This window comes from Grammomys surdaster, unplaced genomic scaffold (assembly GCF_004785775.1).
Source record: "Grammomys surdaster isolate TR1022 unplaced genomic scaffold, NIH_TR_1.0 232, whole genome shotgun sequence".
Classification (NCBI taxonomy): Eukaryota; Metazoa; Chordata; class Mammalia; order Rodentia; family Muridae; genus Grammomys; species Grammomys surdaster.
Genome location: NW_021604677.1, coordinates 1,283,790 through 1,301,936, shown reverse-complemented (window position 1 = coordinate 1,301,936; position 18,147 = coordinate 1,283,790). Strand labels below are relative to the sequence as shown.

General features: G+C 37.6%; 1 protein-coding gene and 1 long non-coding RNA gene across 3 annotated transcripts in view; one reads left to right on the top strand and one right to left on the bottom strand.

Annotated features, from left to right (window-relative positions):
- The window catches only part of Ascc3 (activating signal cointegrator 1 complex subunit 3), a 266,934-nt gene extending 256,059 nt beyond the window's left edge, over window positions 1–10,875 (bottom strand). Inside the window, exon 1 of one of the 2 annotated variants that reach the window (XM_028773626.1) lies at window positions 10,655–10,875. The gene's annotated coding sequence lies outside the window, so the exon portion shown is untranslated. The remainder of the gene's footprint in view (window positions 1–10,654) is intronic. The other variant, XM_028773627.1, reaches the window with a different exon arrangement.
- Window positions 10,876–10,955: 80 nt separating this feature from the next.
- On the top strand, window positions 10,956–14,224 carry LOC114626273. Its single transcript, XR_003712210.1, has 3 exons — window positions 10,956–11,096; window positions 13,780–13,934; window positions 14,035–14,224. It is a non-coding gene; the product is annotated as an uncharacterized LOC114626273 (long non-coding RNA).
- Window positions 14,225–18,147: the final 3,923 nt, after the last annotated feature.

The window sequence follows — 18,147 nt, the reverse complement described above, 5'->3', positions numbered from 1 at the left end:
TCTCTTCTTCCACCTGTGCCCTGCAGGGCCCTCCACTCTTACATATTCAGCTGAAGCCCTGGATCCCTCCCTAAGTGCTCCCAGGCTGGTGGTTAGGACCCTGGGAGCTGTGGTTGGTTGGTATTGTTGCTCTCCTCATGGTGCCACAAATCCTTTCAGCTCCTTCAGTCCTCACTCTAACTCCTCCATTGAGAACCCCATGATCAGTTCAATGGCTAGTTGTGAGCATCTGCCTCTGAATATGTCAGACTCTTGAAGACCTCTGAGGAGACATCCATATCAGGCCCTTATCGGCATGCACTTCCTGACTTCCACATCAGCATCTACCTTTGGTGACTGCACATGGGATGGATACTCAGGTGGAAAGGTCTTCAAATGGCCCCTCCTTCAGTTTCTGTCCCTCGCTTTGTCTCCATATTTGCTCCCTTGAGTATTTTGTTGCTCCTTCTAAGAAGAACTGAATCACCCCAACTTGGTCTTCCTTTTTTATGAGCTTCATGTGGCCTGTGAGTTGCATCTTGGGCATTTCAAGGTTCTGGGCTAATATCCAGTAATCAGTGAGTGAATACCATGTGTGTTCTTTTGTGATTGGCTTACTTCACTCAGGATGATAACTTCTAGTTCCATCCATTTACCTAGGAACCTCTCGAATTCATTGTTTTTAAGAGTAAGGAGCCATCTTGAGTGTCATGTCAAATACCACTGGATTCAGGTTAGTTCTAAAATTTACAGTGATAGTCATTATAATTAGGAAAAAGTTTAAAGATATTTGCAGTGTATTTGGTATAATTCTAACACCTCTCTGGATGTTTTAACTTTGCATAGTGAGCTTATGAATTTGAAGAATGCTGCTCTGCTGAGCATTGATGCAGCAGATACTACTTATAAAATTGCCCATGACCTAAGGTCAGTATTTCTAATTTGGTCAAGCTTCAAGAATGGTATATATAGCTTGATCATGTCAGCCCTTTTTGTCCTGAGAATACTTTTATTCCTGATCATAGTATTTAACAACATCAACATGCTAGCAGCCAAAGTATATGGCTTGAACCTGAAAATGGACCCCCAGATAGAATTATTAATTTAACAGGCTGGCAAGCCAAGGACGGATAAGATTCTGCAGAGTCTTACCAACCTAAGACATAAATACATTGCTTTTGATAATGCATATTCCATGACCGGTAAGGAAGGCATTCTTGTCATAACAACCTAAGACAGGCTCAGTCTTGTTAATGAAATAAAAATGGGGAAAGGCAGAGAGCCTTTGGGGCTCCTTGTCAAGAATCTGACACTGGCCAAGGACATGGAAATGGGCTGCTTGGCAGAAATATGACACTGGCCAAGGACAAGGAAGTAGGCTTCAGGAAGGAATTTGACATTACGCTAGAACAAAGAAGTAGGCTTTCAGGCAGGAATCTAAATATTAGGCTAGAACAAAGAAGTAGGCTTCAGACATAAAAATGACTTTGGGCTAGAACAGGGAAGTAGGCTCAGATACTTTGGTCATCCTTATAAGCCCTTAGAAACAGTGATCAAGGGAGTGTTCACAAAACTTTGTTTATTGCCTTATTTGTTCTTTGACTATTTGTGTTTATTGTCTTGCTTGTCCCTTCGCTATTTGCATCTACTATATTGCTAGTTTCTCAACCTAGAACTGATCTTAATACTTGCATGTAATTAAAATGGTATAAAAGCAAAAGAGAGGAGGGGGGATGGGATAGGGGTTTATGGGGATGGGAAATGGGGGAAGGGGACGACATCTGAAATGTAAATAAATAAAATATCTAATAAAAAAAAGAAAAAAAAGTTATGTCCTGTTAGTACTGTGCCTTGTTCTGAGCTGTAATGTCAGTTCCTATCACAGTCGATCCTATCCATTTTCAAAACTCAAAGATGTTTGAAAGGATCAAGCCCCTATTTTTTATTCTTGCTTAAAATTAAAACTCTTGAGCCATTTTTCTTAGCAATAAATTAAAATTAAACCAACTGGAAACAAAATCAGATTTTGTCATGCATGCATGAATAATGCTTCAAAGGTACTCAGGGAAAAAAACACACCATACTTCAAAAGCCATTATATATTTTAAATGGACATACTGTTATTTAAAAAAATATATAAAATGGATCTTTAAAAACTTTAACAGTAACGTCAGGTATTCCTCTAAAGAATATTAGCTAACAGTTTTTACAGTTCAGATATTAATAATGTTATATCTGGTGATTTTTTAATAAAGATAACATCTATATATATCAGACAATAGTTTTCATGTTTTACATTTTCCATAAAGCACAGACTACATAATTACTGAACTGCAAAATACAGACTGGGCATGGTGGCACAAACTTTTAATCCTAGCACTTGGGAAACAGAGGGAAGTAGACCTCTTGTGAGGTCCAAGGCAGCCTGGTCTACATTGTGATCTCCAGAATAGCCAGGATGATATAGACCCTGTCTTTAAAAAAAGGAAAAAAAGTAGTACTTCCATGAATAGCAGACATCTTTCATTCTAGGCAAACCTTCTCACGTTAATCAGTTCCATGGCTTTTCATCAATTACATTTTATACTTTAGTCTATATACTGTCACAGAAATGTTAGTTTCAAGGTAACAAACTACAAAACAGAAAAAGGTGAGAAGTAAAACTGCTGTATTTTAATAAGAAAAAATATAATACAAACGAGATAAAACTTAAGATTTGTTAAATATATTAGGAGAATATATTACATTATTTCCCCAAAATCCCATTTCTTAAGATGCTCCAAAATTAAGTTTCATGTTAACAAAAGCGATAACAGATACTGGTTATAGAAATATCAAACTCAGTGTCTGGTAACTTGTAGGTTCGGAACATACTATTTGAAAAGTCTCAGGTATGTAAGAGACTATGTCTTCTTAATATAAGGTAGTAATAATCCATAAGAGATATCCATTTTTCAAAATACCAGCTTATTAAAAATTTAAATGGGGCTGGGAGGTGGTGGCACATGACTTTAATCCCAGCACTTGGGAGGCAGAGGCAGGCAGATCTGAGTTAGAAGCCGGCCTGACCTACTGAGCAAGTTCCAGAACAGCTAGAACTACACAGAAAAACCCTGTGTCAAGAGGGGACGGGGTGGGGAGGGAGGGAGATAGAGACAGAGACAGAGACAAAGAGAGACAGAGACACAGAGAGATAGACATGGGTAGGGGGAGGAAAGTAAGCTAAAAACTGAACTCATGTGAAGTAGTATGATAAAGGAGTATCCAGAAGATGGTAATCTTGTCAAGGAAAACAGCAACTAATTCTCATGGAAATCTGAAAAAGCAAATGTTAACAAATACTTGCTGATCAAATTTTTAATCAAGCACTACTCTTTAAAATATTTTTTATCTTACCAGTTTTATTTTGTTTGTTTGATTTTTACTTTTGATTGTTGGTTTTTGAGAGTAAGAATAAGAAGTTGGGTAAGTAGAGAGTTGTGGAGGATCTGGGAGGAATTGAGAAAGAAAATATAATCAAACTATATAGTATGAAAGAAATTTAATTAAAAATGCATCTAAGGCTTAGAATATAGCTCACTGGTACAGTGCTAGCCAAACATGAGCAAAGTTCTAAATGCAATCCTATTTATCATTAATTTATTCAAGAAAAATGTATTTAAATTCTGAAAATAAAGAGCTATGACAAAGAACTACTGTAATGGAGCATTCTCTCTTCGATAATATTTTCTTCATTAGATCATTTGCAAAGCCTGACACAAAGTAAAGTGATTCCCCACAGTTTAAAACCTTTGTTGACCTCACAAAACTCTCTAGCTGTTTTTCTCCAATATTAGACTTTTAGCATGCTTTTACTCCTATTATTCTACAAAAGGAGCTATCAAGGTAGTAAATAATCTCAACACTGCCAAGGATAGTGTTAGTTCTCAGTCTGCCCACCTCCCCAAGTTTTGGACCAAGATTCACTTGGCATCATAGATACTAATGTCTTTTAGGTTTATCCCTGTTGTTTCTCATTCTCACTCTCCTAAAACATATTCACTGCTCAGACTTCAATCTGTACTCACTTCCCAGCTACTCCCATCCAGTCCTGAAGTGTTGAGTATTTTTCAAATGTTAATTTCAAATTCATATCTCCATCCTGTACTTACCTTCTACTCCATTTTCATAACTCACTACCTTTTCCACATCAAGCAGATGTTTAACTTAAGATGTTAAATTCTGTCACTAATAATCACCTCCTGTAGTCTACCTTATTAATAAACTTCAAATCTATTCTGCCTTTTTCTCATGCTAAAACTGCTGGGCTTCACTCCATTCACCAGAGTATTTTCCCAATTCTATCTTCAATATACCCTAAATCTAACCACTTTTCACAATTATCACCTATTCCTTAGATTACCACACTGTCCTTTGTGCTGTAGCTAGATATATTTTGTTGTAGCTAGAAATATTCCGTGTCTGTCTCTGGTCCCTAAATACAGATAAGCAACAGTCCTGTGGAGTCACAGAAATGTCTTCTTGTACTCCTAACATGCTTCTCTCACCTCATCTGAGTTTATGCAAATGTGATGGCTTAGTAGACAGTCCCAAAATGAACAAGTGATCAGATTACTGTATTTTCCACCAGCCTGTCCACTAATCACAGGAAGGAGGAGGTTGAAAGGCTGCAGATGAAACCTTAATTCAAGTTTTGGGGCTGGAGAGATGGCTTGTGGTTAAGAGCACTTACTGGTTCCCAATACACTTGACAGGTAGCTCACAACTAACTATAACAACAGCTCCAGAGGATTCAACAGCTCTACATCTAGATTACTCTCATGAACATATCCACACACAATCACATGCAGCTACACATAACTAAAATAAATCTATTAAAAATATTAAGGTCTCAATGTGCTTCTGTGCTTGGCATCAGCAGCTACCTGACGGTACAGGTTGTCTAATAATAGCAGTGCTCCTTCTTATAAAAACTTTACAAATAAAAATGTTAAAATAGCAATGAGTCATACATAAGTCTTAGTATATGACTAAGCATGATCTTCCTCCTTTCATAGCTGTTAGCCTGAATTTTCTAGAACTCTTTCAAGTAAGCCTATAGAGTAGCCTTTACATTTACAGTAAAAGATATGTCTTAACCCACTGGTGCCACCCTTGAAACCTACCCAATGGACCATAGAAACTACCCCATGAAATCTACAAACAAAAAAGTTCAATAGAAACCCTTTGAACAATTTAATTTCATAAGTAACCAAAACTGTATATATACATATTTGGTAAGAAACGTAAGTGGATACTTTTGTAAGAAGCCTACATCCACATCTGACTTATACCCTTCTTCCTCTGAGTGCCTACCTCTCAATTAACTACATGCTTAAATGTATGTGTGACATGACTGTTATTGTAGTAATTAATTACCCTGACTAGAATTGAGGCTGGATTTACAGACAGATCCTATATGAAGACCAATAGTATCAACTAACCTGAACCCCTGAGAGCTCCCAGAGACTAAGCCACCAACCAAGCAGGGAGCAAACTTGGACTGGTCTGTGGCCCCTGGAACATATGTAGCAGAGGACTGCTTTGCCTGGCCTCAGTGGGAGAGGATGTGCCTAATTCTATAGAGACTTGATGCCACAGGGAAAGAGAATGGGAGGAGGGGTTTATGAGGGGAAGCACCCTCTCAGAGGCAAAGGAGAGGGGGGTAGGTTGAAGAACTCATATGGAGGGACCAGAAAGGGGAGCAACATTTGGAATGTAAATAAATAAAACAATTAAAAAAATAAAAAGCTTTTGGTCCTTTAAAAATGTTCATAAACAGATTGGAGGGATAGCTCAGTGGCTAACGACCACCTAAGTTCAATTCCTAGCACCTACATCAGGCAGATAGCTACTGGTAACTCCAGTATCTTACTGCTGTGAAGAGACATCAACCATGACATCTCTTATAAAAGAAAACATTTAAATGGGACTTGTTCAAAGTTTCAGAGGTTTAATCGATTATCATCATTGCAGGGAGCATGGTAGCATACAAGCAGACATGGTGCTAGAGAAGGAGCTGAGAGTTCTCCATCCAGATCTGTAGGCAGCAGGAAGAAAGCTAGATGCTGGGTCTAGACTGGGCTTTTTTAACTTCAAAGCCAATTCACATTGACATAATTCCTCCAACAAGGCCATACATACTCCAACTGAGCTATACTTCCTAATCCTTCTCAAGCAGTACCAGAGCCTATGGGGGACATTCTTACCCACCACACCCAGCACATCTAACACCCTCTCCTACTTCTGCAGGTATCCACACTCATATGCCATATATATATATATATATATATATATATATATATATACACACACACACACACACACACACACACACACACACACATATATATATCTTTGCAAAGAATGGTTAGTGAGCCTCCTTTCTGTTCCTGAAGGTACTACTCTATAGCAACAAACAAACAAACAAACTGGGAAAGATACACTGAAATTACTCTTGTACGATGATTAACACCATGAAGCTAATTTCTTCTTAAAAACAATGTAGACGTTTATAATTAAGTTTCTTAAATCAACACAAAAGGTACATTTATTCCCATTTATGCATATGAGAATTTAACACTTCTAAACAGTTCCATTTGACATGGCCAAAATCATAAGTAGTCTTAACAGTAAGCATGAATTTCTTCTTTTGGAGTAGAAATTAAGTTTTCTTCATTAATTTAATAAGTCCTTGTCTTCTTACCCATTCACTTAACTTAAAATGACATAGCAATCTCTAAAAATGTCATGTTTTAGCAGCTGCTTCCCTAATTATCCAATAATCCTGAGTTAGGTTACATTCATTCCCTCTTTTGAAGTTCAAGCTTGTTAGAACATGTATTACCAAACTAAGAAGTTTAAGTCATGGGTTTAAAGAAGAACTCACCAATAGTATAAACTAGGAACATTAAGCATATTTCTATAATCATCCAAAGAAAGTGTTGCAGAAGTTTTGCAATTTTGTATTTAGTCAGTACTAAAGTATATGCTTTCTGTTTTTTAAATATCAATATTCACCATTATCTAATTAAAACATACCATAAAACATTTAGTGTCAACCATTAATTTCTTTCTTATTACTAGGAGTTTTATTTATGTGCCCTACCAAATTCCAGCCTAATGAACCAAGCCAGTACAAACTTTTGACAATAAACACCATTCCTAACTTTGTTTGGAGAGTAAAAGTGAAGATGTAATAAAACCAGAAAGAAAGTTTATACCAGAGAGGGTGTCCTATAATGACACAAACATTGATTACATCCAAATTCAGTTCTATATATCATTCTGTCTGTCTCTGTCTGCCTGCCCTGCCTTTCCCCCCCACCCTGCCTCGTGATTGATATGTATCTTTACAAGTAGATTCTCACTTATCTTTCTCATCTCATTAGGTTTGGGTAGTCTTCCTTCACTTCTGTGAGTCATTTTCCAAAGGGAACTCTTACTAATTCCATTTTCTAAGCTCCAAAATGAAAAAGAACCATAAAATAGTTCTGATACCCCTTTCAAGATAATTAAAACTTGATTAAGTCTTGAGTTCAAGCTTTATATAAGGACTATTTGCTAGGTGGTGAACCGGGCAAAACAAAGAAATAAGTTACTGCAATGCTTACTTAAAATAACTTACATTATAAGGCAAGCTTTCCCATAGCTGCTAAATAAGTAGTAAGTATAGACTGAGAATTTATTATTCAAAATATTTGAAATTAAAGTGCTCCCAGATTGTTGTTGGATTTTAGAATATCTTCATGTAAAAAATGAAATATGTTTGGCAATGGGGGGGCCACAATTAAACAAGATTCATTTATATTGTAAAGTCTCAGATTAATTTTATTCAGTACTTTTAATAATTTTGCCTATAATGTTCAACTTTCCTCTTCTGATGTTAAGTCAGTTGTAAAAGTTCCAAACACCAGGTTCTATATAGCAAAGGAAACTATCAACACAGCACAGACAACCCACAGAACAAGTCTTTCCCAGCTGTACTTCAGAAAAGGAGTTAACATTCAGAATTTACAAAGAATTACAAAATTAAATATCAAGGAAATAAAACTGCCAACTAACAGATGGGCTAATGAACTGAACAGAGTTTTCAAAAAGAGAAACACCAATGACCAAGTTAGTTTAAAAGTCTTCAGCATTTTAGTATTTTAAAAGCCAATAGGGAAATTCAAATTAAAACTTTAAGACAACACCCATCAGAATATCTACTATCAAGAAATTTGATAACAAATGTTGGAGAGAATGTGGAGACAGGAACCCTTACCCACAAGCTGGTAGGTGTGCAAATTAATAGAGGCATTATGAAAATAAGCTGGAAAATCCTCAAAAATAGAACTACCATATGACCTGTTTTACTCCTGGAGAACTCTTTATTATAACATATTGATAATTGCAACCCCATGTTTACTGTTTTTTCTTTTTATTAACTACAAAAAGGAAATAGAACCAACCTAATTGTTCATCCACAAATGATGATTCATATATATATAGTTATATGTCATATATATATATGAATGAAATGGAATACTCAGCTCGTTAAAGAAAACTAAAATTACAAAATTTGCAGGAAAATGAATGGCTTAGAAGAGCAGTTCTCAACTTGTGGGTCACAACCCTTCAGAGGGTAACATATCAGCCTGCATGTCAGATATTTACATTATAATTCATAACAGTAGTAAAATTACAGTTATGAAGTAGTGTAGCAATGAAATAATCTTATGGTTGAGTGTCACCACAATATGAGGAACTGTACTAAAGGGTTGCCACAATAGGAAGGTTGAGAACCACTGGCTTAGAATGGCCCTTAGTGAGGTCATATTATCTCAGAAAGAAAGAAAAACATGTCTCTCTTATACTAAGCTACTAGCTTAGTGCCCCCCTTTCCCCTCCCTCTCTCTCTTGTGTATGAATATAATTGTGAGTGTGTGTGTGTGTATACAAATGTAAACATGAGTTCAGTGAACATGTAAAAAAGGTTTAATATTAGGTGATAAGGAAGAAATGAAGTCAAGTAATAGACAGTGAGTCTTGAAAGACATAGATCTTGCTTTTTCCATTTTAATTGTTTTTTTTTTCACTTTTGGTGGTAAATAAATGAGTTAAAATATATGTGATAGTGAAGATGTAAAATCCAATGTAAAGCTCTACAGCTTCAAAATTCCCTAACTGTATAAAACCTCTGATGAGATGTAGCCTTCAGATATGGCTAATTGTTCCTCATGATGTTTATTTACAAGTTCTTTGCAATGAAGTTTTGGGGGTACCTCATATTTTGGGTTTTCAGATTTGGAATGTTCAAATCAATTCCTTATTATCTCCTCTGTAAGTCTTCATTTATTTTTGTAGATGTTCATGAGCTAAAATTTTAATTGTATGTATCCACTTTCTCAAAGTTGAAAACTGTTCTTTACTAAAAAGGCTTATACAAACTCTACCCTCAAGAAAGATGTATTAGAGTAGTAAGTTTATTTTATTATCATATAGGCTCCTTATGAAATGTTTTGTATGCAGACTTTCTGTATCCTATGCCAGACGTGAGGTATCAAAACAACCAATGTAAATACTAGAAAAAAAAATGAAAATGTTTTTCAGCCAGAAATTTGTTTCCAATTATTAATTTAAAGATTCCTCCTAAAATGGTGCTTGATAGTTAACTATACCAAGTTCTATGAGAACAGAGAATTTCTATGTCCTAGACCACCTATAGTGCCAGGGAATGAATGAAGAGTGAACGAATGAATGAACTATTTAAAAAAAAAACTACTCAAAAACAAGGATCGAGAAAACTAAGTCTTGCAAAATTAATTCCCTCATGTAAATAACACTAAGCTACACTTAACTGACATCTCTACGAACATTTAATGCAACATTAGCATTATAACCATTGTGGAAAGCTAAATACAAAACATTAGCTAGAGCAAGACTAGACTCAGAAGCTGAATTATGAACTTGAGAAATATCAAACTCAGGAAACCAATGTTTCAGCTTATGAATCTACAAGGATGAAGAGGGTAGATATAGTGACTATTCTGTCTAATTTTAACCCAAGAACAAAACAAAACACACCACAGATAGCAATTAGACTGCATCTGTGATGCCACGCATATCAAACTCCTTAGAGACTGAACTTAAGTTTCTTTTAAAGTAAAGGAAAATAAATACATGAGTCCACAGCATCCTAGCAAGAACCACTTCATCTGCCAACCAGCACCTCCTTAGCAGGCATTTCTTTATTTAAAAAAAAAAATCACATTCTAGGGTCCTTTGATTGTTAAATTCACCCACAACCCTCAACTCCGTAACCCAATGCACTCACGTCTCTGTGTTTTTGGGGGGGGGGGGGACACAACCCAACAGACTTCCCTCCCAAAATCTACGCGAAGTTGCTAGGAATTTGTAACATAAATAAGGGGGAGGGGAGCAGGTTAAGCATAGAACAGAAAATTTTTCATCTTGTGGTCACTCTGTCCATACACGTGGGCAATCACCCCAACCCCCACCTACAAACTTAGGTGAGCCGGGACGCGCAGCTAAGGGATGACAGCTCGGTCCGCCCGTGCTCTTCCGGACTCTGAGACCCGCCCCACCGCCCAATCCGGCGCCGCCACCCGCACCCTCCCTCTCCCTAGCTCACCTCAGCCCCGCCGCCACACGCGCCTCCGGCCTCCCTGGAGGTTTGCGTCCTCTTCTCACTCCGGCGGAGCGGAGGGCTGCCCCCGGCCTCCCCCGCAGCACACGCAGGCCGGCGGGGGTCGCTCGCTGTCACAGCTTAGCGCGCGAGGGCTGCCCAGCTGGCACCGACCCACAAACCCACACCACCGCCGAGAGACGAGGAGGGGCGGGGCGGGCGCCGGCTAACGTCACCGGCCGCGACGCCAACGTCGTACGTCAGCACCCGGCCGCCCTAAGCCCCTCCCATGGAGGGTGGGGTCGGGTGTCGTTGCCGCTAGCACGGTTCAGCTGTTTCAGCGTTCGGGCTGTTGGCTCCCAGCGGCTGCCTCCTCTTTCCCTCCCCAATGCCCGCTCGGCTCTGGTAACTGCACAGCGGACTTAATTCCTACAGAAGGCAGAAAACAGTGAGTCAGAGTCCCGTGGTTACTAGATGGTTCCGCCCACTTGCTCTACGCTCAAGTTTCGTTTTCCCTGAGTTTCATTATTCTCCACTTAGTACTTCCGAAATTATTTCTGACCTTCAAAACAAAACATCTGACGATAGCCTGGTGCTACTGGCAAATTTAGAAAAGCTAACCTAAACAAAACTGCCTTGTTAAGTTTGAACTGATGAGCAAGGATGCAGATGTGGTATGCATTGTCACCCTAGCCTTTCAGTCCCGTTCTTCCCGAGGCATAGAAGCAGCGTTGATTGACTAATAAACGTCACTTGCTAGACCCATTGAAAGTTCTGTTTACCAGACTGGCTATGGTAAGAAGACCTCAGTAACGATAGGCTCATTTCAGAGATTAAAATAATATAACTCAGGTGAAAGGAATCATGAAGTATTAATGAAACTTGGTAAGATTCATTAAGAGAAGTTACTAGACTGTCAGCAATTTGAAAGACATATCTTGTGATAAAAGTTTCTCTGGTGTGACCTGAACTCTATGAGAAACAAAACAAACAAACAAACAAACAAACAAACCCTTGACACTCTGAGAGTCCCTTTTAACACAATCCAAAGAACTACATGCACTATAGAAGCAATATATGACCATCCCAGTCTCTATATTCCTAAGTAGACGCTAAATGTTTGCATACTAGGAATTTGGGGAAAGGGAGAAGCATATTAAGGGAATTACTGGCTGGTTTTGATAAAAGTCTATCATGATTGGAGGCATCTAATTCTATGAACCCTTTCAAGAGTTTACAGTCTAACTCATTTTATCACCAGAGTAGAATTGGTGATCCCAAAGGTTCTTGGTCTCACTAGAGAAAATACTAGGAGAGATACAGAAGAGACTTAAGCAAAAGCAAATTCATTATAATAAAAAGCAGAGGCAGATTCCCAAGTGGAAAGGCCACCTGAGAATCCAAGGAGAGGTGGTGTGAATTGGGTAGAAATATTTTGCTAATCTTAGACCCATAATTGTGGAATTTTCAGAAACAGCATTTCCAGGAAGCAGGGAAGGAAGAGTGATTTGATCAAACATGGAATTATAGAACCAAGATAGTGATTTCCGGGTGGTATGTACATTAAAACCGCAACTACAAATGAGATGCTAATTAATTTCTGGCTGAACTTTTGGGTCTCAGAGTCTCTGCAGCATGCAGATAATACTATATAGAGTACAGCTGGAAGTAATAGCAGGCTGGCACTCAAACCAGCTGGATAGAGCCATCACCATCGGGTTAGATTTATGTTTTATTTTTCACCATCTCCTCCATCTTCCCAATAAATGAAACACAATAAATGCATAAAAAATGAGTATTGAAAGGAGGCTACATAAATAATTTAGATTATACCCATAAGACTTCCAAAGGATTCAAAGAGATGAAAATTGAAAATGTACTACCTGAATCTCCTGTGCTATGCTCAAGCCACTAGTCAGATTTGGCTCCACAAAGTAGAAATCTGGATTGTCCAAATTGAAATAATTCATAAATATAAAATATATGCCATATTCTGAAAACTTAAGAAGGTAATTGTAAACTATCAACTTTTTTTTTAGATAATCTTTTGTACATTGGGCCAAATGAAATGTAATTACTTCAGCTCTTTTACTTTTAAAGTGTAAATCTATAAACTTTAAAATGGTGCAGGCAATTTAAATCATACTTCTACATAATACCAGACTGAAAGGAAATATACTTCACTAATTTCTTAAGAAATACTTTTGGCCCCTTTGTAGTCTCAGAAATGTTTTCCAAATGTTTACTAAAAGACAGTCTACTAAAGATGGCTCCTATTTAGAGAAGAAAAAATGTCTAGAAAGTTTTTAACAGACAACGCTAAAAGCAAATGTATTCTGATTAAAAGCAACCCACCTGCCTATACTGAGAGGTTATTTCAGTATTTTTGTTATTTTCAATTTAATCTTTGTGTGTGTTTGTGATGTATTATGTGCGGGCACGTTTGATGTGTGTGTGTGTGTGTGTGTGTGTGTATACGTGTCTTGTTGATACCTGAAAGAAACATTTTTCTTCAGGTCTTTTAAGTCTTTTCTTATGAAAAGAGACAATAAAATTATGGAAAAATGTTTAGATACATTAACCCTACACTGATCTTCAAACTGTAACATTTGGGCTTACATTAAGGAGACGCAAAGTCTGTTAAACTTTTATGCTTCATCATTGTTCAGCTTGTTGCTTTCACAATGACAGCCAAGTTTTTATGACTCAGAAAATCTTTGATATTCCTCAAGGGAAAGGTGAGAAGTAAAAACTCTAATGTAATTGTAGTCTCCCAGGCTCACTGCCTCAGTCTGCTAACCTAGGCCTACTCCTGGGAGCTTATGGCCTCTGTACAATCTAATGTAGACCTAGAATGTTTTCAGCCTCTGAGACTTACTACTGAATAAGCTCACCCTTTCTAGTTCTTTCTGAATGGTGGCTAGCTGATTCAACTCAGATATTCTGGCTCAAACTCCTCTCCAAGCTAATTCAATTTGGTTTCCCTGGGCTTCTCACTGAATTGCTCTGCTTGGCAGCAAACTAACTCTAGCAATCTGTTCTAATCTTCTGGCTCCTAATTCTCTGGCTCTTTCTGTCTTCACGTATGTCTAGCTTATTCTCTGTGTAACCTGTGTCTGTAAAACGTCCAGGTAAAACTGCCTCTGAACTCCACCAAATGAACTGCCATGAACTCAGCTCCACTGCACTGACTCTCAACTGATTCCCAGATCACTGGATCAACTGACCTAACTGACTAGAACTCAGACATCTGCATGCCTCTATCTCCTGAGTGCTGGGATTAAAGGTATGTACCACCATGCCTGGACCTAAACTTTTCTTTACTTGAAACATGCTCTAAACCAGGCTGGCCTTGAACTTAGAGATCTGCTTGCCTCTGTCTCCAGGGAGTGAAGGAGTATTTGTATTCCAACTGGTTCACACAGTCCTAGAAGGTCTTTGGATATGATTCCCGAGCCAGAGCAACCATGTTACTGAATTAAAACTCCTTGACACCATCATTTTTTTAAGTTCAATTATAAGGCTGAGAAGAGAACAAAACTACTGGAGTGAAAATTTGCCAGAAAGACTCAAAGAACTCCTGAAAGTGGCTCTGAATTACTAATGGTAAAGCTTGAAAGTTTGGGCTCACATAAAGGAGAGCATTTCAAAAGTGGAATTACCTGTATGAATAATATGCACTGTCATTCAGAAATTCACCATAACTCTTGGTGCCCAGAGTTTCTGGAGGGAATTCATCATACATACCTTATTGATGTATTAGTGTAATCAGTATTGACGGAACAATCTCAGATTCCAGTACTACAACTACTGTTTAATCTGAAGTGCATATCATGTTGATTTTTTTTGTAGTTGTTATCTAACCTAAGGTCACATGGCTATGGCCAGAACTCAACACAAGTCACATCAGACCAACCTCTTTGACCTAAGGTCCCTAAGAAAACATACAAGCCTGTAAAGTTGAGGGAAAGCCAGGCCTTCTCTTTGAGCAAGACAAAATCCTTTATTGTATCTTCTCCAAATACAGAATATCTAGAAAACAAGTCCCTTCCAAATTGCACTCAGTTTCATCATTAAAAATTATTTTCTGAATTATTAAATTCATGAGTTTGTACTGTTAAAAATTCTAAGTGGTTATGAAGAAGTTGACTTATTTGATAAGAGATTGATATTGTGAAAGAGTTGTGATGTTCCCTTGTTATAGTCCTGTTCCCTTGTGATAGTCAGTTTTTCAACACTGTAAAAACTAGAAAAACAATTTAAAATGAAAAAAGAATTGTTTTGATTCCCAATTTCAAATGATTTAGTTAAAGTTTGGCTGCATCCATCAGTTTGACCTTGACTCAAGCCATCAAGCCATAATACCAAGGTAGTAAGAGGATGTGATGGAGACACCTTATGGCCATCAGAAAGCCAGAAGACACAAAGGGAATAAAGGACCCAAGACAAGATCAAGCCTTCAAGAGAATATACCCAACAACCTACTTCTTCCAATGAGAACTCACCTCCTAATGGCCCAAGCAGCTATGAATTCATTAATGGTCAGTCCAGATATGAAGTTAGAGTTTTTGTGATTAAAAATTAGATCACTTCTGAAGATTGTGTATAACTTTAATTATTTAAAACTCCCATACCACAGAATTATTTTTAATGATGGTTCTTAACACTTTAAATTCCCTTGTAGCCCACCACTCACCAGAGGTAGTGGAAAAGAAAGGATACTGGGAAAGTAGACTTGTTTAGAAAGGTTATTTGGAGCAACTCCCATCTATGTAATGAAATGTTCCTTCAGTTTCTTCATGTGTTTGCCCCAGCAAAACACCATCCAACTGACTTTCCAAAGAACCCTTAAGTTTCTACTTCATATACCCCTTTTTAAGAATTGTTCTTTTCTCTAACATTAATGATCTATATAGACTAGAAATAATTATAAGAACCACCATATTTTCAATAAATAGCTTATATACAATATAGTCAAACAATAGTATAACAAAACATTACATTTCTATCTTTATACAATGAACAAAAAATACTAAATATCTATCTATATACAATAATTAAAGAAAAAAACTTAAATTTCTCTCAATATACACTAATTAAATACAATATACAAATAAATGAAAGACTTAAATTTCTATCAATATACAATAAAGAAAAAACCTTAAATTTCTATTAATATACAATAATTAAACAAAAAACTTAAATTTTTATCAATAAACAATAATTGAGCAAAACAACCTAAAACCCTAAATGATAACAACCATAACACATCAAGTAACCAAAACTATCCACCCCAACTTAGCGGATTGGAACGATGTTCTTGTTACATATATTTGTTTCCTGATGAATTGGGGTGAAGAATTCCTGTTTTGAGACCCAAGGGGGAAATAAATGGTTAGCCTGAAAAAAAGGTAGCTGTAGCATTTATTGCCCAGTCTCTGGGTTTATCCAGTCTCTGTATTATCTAGCTATAGCATTTGTTACCCAGTCTCTGTATTTATCCAGTCTCTGCCTTGTCTGTCCAGTCTACGTATTGTCTGTCTCATTGTGATCAATTATTTGGGCTAGCCCTTTTGAAGTTTATTTGTATGCATATTTTTTTGAGAAATCAGTAATTGAGACAGTCCGTGAATTATTTGGGCTATTTGCTTTGTGAAGTCATCCATGTCTCCAATGATAAAAGATTTTCCTTGTTCAGATCTGATTTTAATAAGTTTTATTAGTATCCATATTTTTTCATTCCCTGTAGATATATAAGCATAACCATGTCCCCATCTTAAAACTATTGCAGGTTTCTATTCTAATGTCAACACATCCTTAAAGTATATTGGTTGGTCTAGTTCCACAGTTTTTTTCAATAACCCAGTGTCTCTCAGCTGCTGTTGTTCCTTTTTCACTAACATTAAGAAAATTGAGAGTACATTATTATAAACAATGCATTATTTAGTCTGTCCCTGGAGGTTTTTACTCTCCCTTTTTGTTTAATCAGCACCACTTGTAAGGTACAATTGGCTCTTTCTATAATTGCTTGTCCTGTGGGATTGCATGGTATACCAGCAACATGCTTTATATTGTAATGTACAAAGAGTTGCTTAATCTTATTGGATACATATGCGGGAGCAGTTGTAATTTGTGCAGGTATCCCCATAATTGCCATTATTTCCAATAAATGTGTAGTTACACATTTATTATGCATATGTTATTAACACATATGTTGCACAAAGACCAGGAAGGGTGACGGTACCTGTGTAGGCCAAAGCAAATTCTTTGGTGGTACACTTGGCTGCACCTTAACCTGTTATATGTGTGTGTCATGTCCTGCTCTTTCAGACCCCTAGAAACAGGGCAGGGTGGCAGTTTACCTTCCAGCCTAGTTTGTTTCCTGCTTTCATCGTGCTGTACATTTCTGTTCTCATTCACCAAGTATAAGCTTTTCTCTCCCCACATTGGCCCTTTGTGTTTTCCAAGTACTTCTTCCTCTATCCACAAACCCTCTAAATGCATAGCCAACTCTGCTATCTTCTCTAACAGAAGAGAATTGTCTGGTTTCCCATTAAACTTTTTCAAAATAGTATACATAAAAACTACAAAGCAAACCCAAAAAAGCCCCTTCTGGGATCAAGGCAGGATACCACCCAGCTGCCATTTTACCAATTTCCTTAAGCAACATTGCTCACTGCTCATAATCTGCCATTTCTTCTTCATTAGAAGCAGACACAATGGGTGACTGTAAGTTTAATTATTTAAAATTTTAGTTTTAATGATGGTTCTTAAATGCTTTAGCCTCCCTTGTAGCCCACCACCCACCAAAGATAGTGGAAAAGAAAGGATGCAGGGGTGCAGGGGATCAGGGGAGTGGACCTGTTTTGAAAGGTTGAATACCATCAGTTTAGTTCATAGGTTAGCAGGCGGCAGCAGCTCTCGGATCCACTCACAAATACCTCATGGATACAGCAGCAGACCAGTTCTGTAGAGTTAGCAACAGTGGTGATATGACCTAGCAGAGATAGCCAGCCAGGCCTCAACCTTGCCTTGAGTCAGCAGGAGGGTTCAACAAGAATACCAGGAGAGGTTCTCGGCTGTGCCTCTCTCAGGGAAAGGAAGATCAGCTAAGATGCAAGACCCATAAGCTTTGCACAGCTAGCTGTACCAGCAAGCCAAGCTCTCTCTGTCACTCCTTGGAGTCCTGTTTATACCCTCTAAACATCATGTGTCCTCCGTGTACCTTTCCTACGAACAGATCTTGCCTTCGCAGGGGGTCTTGCCTCAGCAAGAGTCCATGGAAGGAACAAGAAACTGCAGTATACCACCAAAAATTTTGTAGTGTGTTTCTCTCTATGGAGTCCTGACAAATGCAGCTCAACTACTCAATGTAAGGCAGACTAATACATGTGTGTTTTTAGCAAAGACTATTTTATTGTATGTCCTTTCATGTGCTTGCTTTAGCAGAACATCCTCTCTCTTGTGTCTGCTTCTGTAAAACATTCTTTCATGAGTCT